This window comes from Meleagris gallopavo, chromosome 23 (assembly GCF_000146605.3).
Source record: "Meleagris gallopavo isolate NT-WF06-2002-E0010 breed Aviagen turkey brand Nicholas breeding stock chromosome 23, Turkey_5.1, whole genome shotgun sequence".
Classification (NCBI taxonomy): Eukaryota; Metazoa; Chordata; class Aves; order Galliformes; family Phasianidae; genus Meleagris; species Meleagris gallopavo.
Window position 1 is genome coordinate 1,399,919 of NC_015033.2, and position 7,359 is coordinate 1,407,277.

A 7,359-nucleotide genomic window follows, 5' to 3' on the forward strand; every position below is an offset into this window, starting at 1 on the left:
GCAGCACCTGCACCAGTACCTCTGGCTCACAGCCCACAGCTCCTGCAGCCACCAAGCTCAGAGCACAGCTCTGCAGAGCAGCCATGAGCTCCATGCTGGCCCTGTGCTCCTCCCGTGCGGATCGATGCGCCCTTACCTCGGCTCCCATACCCTGGAGGGGATGCTATGGCTGGGGCGGGGGAGGAAGAACTGAGAGCAAACAACAGCAACAGGAACAGAGTTGAGCCATTTCAATTATTCATATGCCAGATGGATTCTTTTCCTGCCCTTCTTCTTTTTTTTTTTTCTTATAAAAATAAAAAGCTGAGGGAGAGAAGTGATGTTTGGGGAGAGAAGGGAGGAAAACATATTTTCCCCAAAACAAAGTGCAGAAAAGAGAGGGGAAAGCCCCAGCATACCCATCTCTGTGCTGGGAGACCACAGGGAGTGTGAGAGTTTCCACTCACTGGGAAACTGGCAGAGGACTGATCTTTTATTTTACAGCCATAGAGCAAAACACAAGGAGAAAGTGCATGAAAAAAGAGGAACGAAGGATGGTGACAGAGAGAGAAAGGGACATGGAATGAAAGAGAAAGGGAGAGCGAGAGACAGCAGAGAGAGGGAGGGGGCAGGCAGAAGAGGGCTTTGACCTTCTGTGAAGGATATAAAAAATCCAGTAGCCTCAGGGGACACCCAACTATCTAGCATATTGCTGTTAAAATGTCTGCAAAATTTAATACACTTGGCATGCCATCTAATCAGTCCTTGGAAACCACGGTTTTTCTCCCTCCTGCACTTCAACCGTCTCAGTCCTCCCGCATTTGGGAACAAGGCTGGCTACCTGCAGGTGATGAAGTTTGGGGTGTGTTGGGGGTTTCATTCACATTTTGGTGGGGGTTTCTTTTAGAAGCAAATGGCTGTCATTTTCCCCTTTAAAAAAAAAATAAAGTTTGCAGCAATTCCTGCATGTTGAAGAGCTGCTGGATGGATGATAACATTGCAGCACATGGGCACGTGTGCATGCAGAGTGATGGGCAGCAGAGGATGGATGGACACAGCATCCATCCTCCATCCATGTCTGTGCACCTGGCAGCTCCTGGCTGCGTTGTCCCCTTCTCTGCAGATGGAGCCTGGGGAGAGGGAAGGCAAAGGAGAAAGCACAAAGGTGGATGGAACTGAGAACTGTCCCTGCAGGAAAAGGAGGTGCCAAGGGGACACTAAAGGGACAGGAAAGGCCATGGATTCACAAGACTACGGAGAGCAGAGATGAAAGCTTAAATCAAGATGTGGGCCCCCAGATCTGACCCAGCTCTGTCAAAATTCTGCTCAGTAAAAAAGTTAATTGCTGAGGAGCCAAATAAAAGAAACCCCACAGGCTGAAAACTGTTCCGAGTCTTTAATTAGCCAAAAACACAAAGAGGTTACAGGAAAATGAGAGTTTAAGAGGGGATCCCAGGAGAGTGCCTGCGATACCCCGCCTCCCCTCCTCACCAAACAGCCGGGGTAAGGCCAAGGCAGCTGCTCTGACAGCAGATCTGGGAGCAGCATTTGGGGCTGTTTGCTTTGTGCTGCCCAGCCATGAGAGCTCAGCCAGGGAACCTGGGGGCTGCAGCCCCAGCTCTGACACAGGAACAGCCTTCCCCTGCCTGCACACAGCCACTGACTCTCTGACCCCACAAAGACATAAGAAACAAACTGCCCCTAGAGCCCAACCCTCAGAAAATAAATAAATAAATAAAGCAAAAAGAAGTGACAGGTTGGAAGGAGTTTGTTCTTCAATACGCTGAATGGTCATCCAAAGCAACCAACGTACCCATTTTTTGCTAACTTCCACCTGCAGGTTGAGAGCCCTTCCCAATCCCCATGCACACAGGTAACCATCTAAAACCACGCTCTCAGGTCCCCAGAAGCTTGCCAGCCATTTATTTTTAAAGCAGCAGAAGAAACAAGATATAGATGACATATGGAGCGGTGCTAGAGAGCTGAGCTCCTCTGCCCTCACCCATAGCACGCAGCTTGTCCCTCAATTTCTGCCCATGGCAATAAGATGGGGTTTGGAGGCACCCACACAGTTCTCCTCCTCACTCCCTTCCATAGAGGGCTCAGCAGAAGAAGCCCATGCACTCACTGAAGGCACCCATGGCACAGACAGAGGACACACAAACTGGATGCAAGGAGTAAGAGCCCAGTACAACGGGTCTGTGACCTGCGTTGGGCGATGGTTGCGAGCCCACTGAGCTCACAGTCCTCCCGATTAAAGACTTCATGCGTGAGAACCCCAAAGTGCCTGAACCAGAAAGCAGCCCCATATGGAGGAAGCATCCGGCCCATCCTCGCTTCCAGGCTGATTCCACCCCGCTCCTGCCTACCCCTTCCCCTGGGGCCTATCTAGCTGGGAAATCGCAGACAATCGGGGCGGCTGTTCCAGCCAATTTCCTTCAGGGAACCTGCAACTTCCTCCTGGGACTGTCCTGTGGCTCCGTGCTGCCTCGCAGGGGAAGGCGATGGCTGCAGAGCCGCCCACGCTGCTCTCCGAGGGTCACAAATCTGACGGACGCGATTCGGACACGACAGAGGTGGAGGAGGGTTGAAGAATGCACTGCTAACAGTAGGAAACGCGGGCAAACAGAGGCACAACGCAAACAGAAAGAGAGGGAGGTACTCCAGCAGGCTGTAAATTCATATTTCTAATTACTTCCTCGTGTTTTTCAGCACTCCTCAGTCAAGTTTGATTAAAATTCCTTTCAAGGGAAGACGCTCCATGGAGAGCTACGACAGAGCAGTAGCTCATGGTGCTGGCACAATGCTGGAGATGGGCGCAGTGCTGGGGCAGCCAGCCCACTGCAGCACAGCCACAGGGGTCACCCGGACGTCCCTAGCACAGCTGTGGTGGCTCTGCCTGTCCCCCTGGACCAAGAGAACCCCATGCTACTCCCATCCAAGTCCTAGAAGCGAGGAGGAATGCAGGACACACGCAATCGACGATGCGCTGACACACAAACAACTGATAAAAAAAAAAAAAAACAAAACACAGAGCACCTTCTGTAATTAAGTTGCTCTCCATCTTGTAGGAGTGCATACAATACACAGGTCACGGTGATGAGTCCCAACTGCTCCTCAGGCTTCTGCTCCCTCCCCACCCCACCTGCACCCAGCCTGTAGCAGGTGACATTGGGACAAGATGAGGAGGAGGAGGCAGGAGAGTTCCAGCTGCACCTCCAACCCTATGCTCCGGCTTAGGGCCCAGCACAGTGCTGCCTAACGCTACACTGGTTGCAAGCAAGACAACATTCCCACGCAGGCAAGCAAGGACAGAGGTCTTGCTCTTCACTCGAAGTGCTTGCACGATGCAAACGGAAAGGTGAGCAAAGCAACAGGCAGAGGGAGACCACGCAGTTACCATGTTACACCTGTGATACTGCAACCTGAGCCAGCAAGGTGCACGCAGTGCAGCAGTGCAGATGAACACGACCACCTGAACTTGGGAGCAGGGACCACGTGCCATGGGAGCAGGGCAGTGCCAGGTGCAAGAAGGCAGCAGCTGTGCTGCATGGCTGCAGGGAGCACAGCAAAGCCATACACCACATCCTCCCCAATGGGAAAGTGCAGGCGTTGTGCCTGGGGAGGGAACCTCTTCTCCAAGAAACCCAGGGCGGTGCGAGAGCGCCTCTGACTCTAAAGTCATCCAAGTTTCTGAGGCAATTAATTTATTGCTGAAAGAAGGAGCAGGAAGAACAATAAAAGAGCTTTTGTACTTAGGGTGGGGCAGGAGCATGGGAAGTCGTTTCAGAGAGTGAGGAGTTGGGGGCAAACAAAAACAAAAAAATATAAATAAACTGACTGACAAGCTTACAAGAAAAGCCACATTTTTAACATTCTTAATCCCCAGAATAAACACACAGGGAACAGCAAGGACAGGGCTGTCGGTCCTCGGAGATCACCAGGAGACACCGTGGCAGTGCCAAGGCAGGAGAGGGTGTGTCTGCAGGGACACAGGGCACAGCACAGCCAAATCACAGCAGACGCTCACTTGGACCTTCCATCTCTCTGCTCCTGCATTTCCTGCTCTCTGTATCACACAACAAACGCACCACCAGCCGCACGTGCCCAGCAGTGCAAAGCACTTGAGGAGATTGGCCCCTTTCTCCCTCAGCTGGCTGCCCTACCAAGAGTCTAGCCACACAGTGCTGTGCCCCCAGACCCACATTCAGCTGCTCCTCCCCCCCCCCAAAGCACCTTTCAATTTCCTCCAGAAGAGCAGGAGTTAAGTGCCTGGTTTTAGTGGTAGGAGCCACGTTCAGAAAGGGATTGAATTTGCGCGTGGTGCAGCCGGTTCCCTGTTTATTAATAAGCTATTTATCATTGGTGTTGCTTTTAATACCATTTTGGCTTAATGTTGTTAATGAAATATAAATACTCGCACTAATGATGTTGGTCAGGAGGCAGCGTGGGCCACCGGCGGCTCTGCAGGAGGGAGGCCAAACCGCGGCTGTGTGCACGAGCAGCTGTGACTACACGATGGCAGCCCGGCTTCCGCACGGCCCCACAGCACGGCTGGGACTCAGGAGGCTGGGATAGAACATGCAACACTGGTGGAAGGGCAGGGAGAGGTTTCCAATGGCTGTGACCCACCGCAGCAGCCCCAGTGGGATGGGGATCAATCCTTCCAAGATCACAGCATGCAGCTGGGGACCCTGTGAGATAACTCGCTAGATGGAGATATGTAAAAGAAGAAGTTGGATGGGTTGTGTTTGCTTAATGCAGTCACCCCACCGGCTCAACTCCCCCCAGAGCAGCTCCCACAGGAGCCCGGGTCCCTTTGGCAACAGGGTGTTCCCAGCACCCGCACTGGGCTGCCTGCAGGGCTGGGATGAGGCAGGAGGAGCACATCCGGCTCCCAGGGCTGCCCTGTAGCCCCAATGCACTCCTGTCCCCATGGCTGCTTGGAGCACAACTCTAGGCAAGGGTTTGGGGCTTGCTCCAGGGATGCAGAGACCTCACCCAGATTGCTTTCCATTAGCTTGTGTCTGGCACCATCATTGGGCAAGGATTATGGATCTCCCTAAGGCGGCTTTTGGAAATCCCACCATGCATTGCAATTTGCATTAAAGCAGTCCCTAGAGAGACTAGAGGACTGGGTATACACACTCAGCAGCAGCCCCAGCCCAGGAGGCTGCAAGACACTCACAACAGACAAGAGCTTTGGGACAGGTCAGTGGCAGAGGCATAGAAAAGCCATGCCCAAGGCTGCTGCTCTACCCAACAAGCACACGCCAAGTGGACCTTTACCAGCTCATCCCAAGCCTCTACAAGCCTGCAGAGCAAACCCATGCTCATGCATCAGGAGCCAACTCCAAGCCCGGACAGGGCCTGAAGAACCACCAAGGAGGCAAATCTGGAGAAGAAAACCTACTGCTTCCTGTCTTCAGACTGCTTTCCTAATAACAGCTCATCTTGCTCCAAGCAGACTCACTCAGCAGCAGGGAAGCAGGCAGTGGAGGACACCACCGAAGGGCGCAGCAGGACCATGCCAGCAGAAGTCCTGAGTGATGATGGGTCGGCGTGCAGTGATAGCGTGCCCTCACCATGAAACGATCCCGTGCTCCTCTGACAACAGAGTTGGGCACCGCCTCCTCCTGAGGAGCACCACCACTTCACACTGCTCCTTTAAGGCGCCGTCTTTCAATTTGGTGCTCCCCCTCTCCCCTCCTCAACCAACTGATTTATTAGTTTACATCTCATAAATTGTCACCCCTCGCCTCCCCCTTCGCCCTCCCGGCTGCCATAAATCCCCTGCAGGGCCTCGTCACCCCACCGTGCGCAGCGCAGCCCCCTGCCCCCCCAAAGTCACCTCTGCGTCCCCAGGGAGCACGGGGCTCATTTGCTGGGGGTTTGGCCTGGCTCGTCTCAGCAGCTAATCCCTTGGGTGGCTCCTGTCAGATTATTAATTAGCTAAAGCGGATCGGCCCTGGAACAACATGCGGTTGGACTTCAGATAAAACAGGACGGCAGAGGCTTGGCGTGTCGTCGTTAAAGGGATATCATCCCTTTTTCTTCCTGCCTTCTAGGGTGGGAGGAGGATGAGGAAGAGCAGAGCCCCCCCCCACGCTGCTCAGCTCTCTGCTCACAGGGCTGGAAGCTCCATCCCTTCTTTGCCCTGTGGCAACTAAACTTCTCTAGATGCCAGAGGGAAAGGCTGCGAGGAGCAGAAGCGATACTGGAGCTCACCTCCTCACTCCCTTCCCACTTTGGATTGTTTTGACTCAAACCGGTGAAGCTGAAATATCGAGTCACAACGGCACTAAACTTCATTACAAGCTCTTAACACAGATTACTTAATAAAAAACAGGCTGCTTTAATTGCTTTTCCCCCATTAGCATTTCTGGAGGAGAAAACTCTGATTAATTTGAAGAGGCACGTTGCCCCCAGCCCTGCAAATCAGACCTCTTTCCCACACAGCCCTGTCCGGAAGAGCATCCCAGAGAGCCCAAATCTGCAGGACTCCAAAAAACAAAGGGACTGACGGCCTGGAGGAACAGATGGGAGTAATGGAGTGAAGCAAACAAGGGAAAGAAAAATCTCCTCTCCTTTCTGGTGAACCCGTAAAAAGCAGCACAGGGGAATGCAGAAGGAGGAGGAAGAAGAGGAAAGGACATTGGAACTGCTTCCATGGGCCACATTTTGCCGACCTCGCAGTGCTCACTGGTTTTCTTAAACCCGGAGATGCTGCAAGTTTCATAAGACTTTTGTTTCATACAATATATGCACACTGCTCACCCCCGCTGCCCCGCTTAGCAGGGCACAGCAACCTGAAACGTGATCTCAGCACATCCCAAACACACAGAAATCTTGGTATTACTCAGTCTTACAACTGGGGGAGGAGGAGAGAAGCTTTTGACTTCTGGAAGGACAAGGCTAGCAATACTGTTTGCTCATTTTACTTTCAAACTCACCTCAGTTTGTCCTCTCCTCTTTTCTCGCGTATCTGCTATTAACGAACAACTAAGACAAACTCAGCAAGAATCCGAAGAAAGACACTGGGACACATCATAAACCGCCCTGGCAGAAATCAGGATCCTCCTGCTGGCTGGAAATGCAGTTCTGCTGTTTTACATCAGCAGATGGCTTACCTGTAGCTCTTAATGGTTAATATATAACTGCAGCAACAACAACAACAAAAAAAAAGCCCCAGCATTAATACATAATTTGTCAGAGGCAATATGCTAAAACAGCCTTTCCATATTCAACCCAAGCAGTGAGATAAGCCTCACCTGCAGCCCTGCCCCATGGGCTGAGCAGCAGCTCTGGAACGAACGTCTGTGGAAGACGTCAGAGAACAGATCCCATTCATATTACACTATTTGTTCATTTTTCACTTTC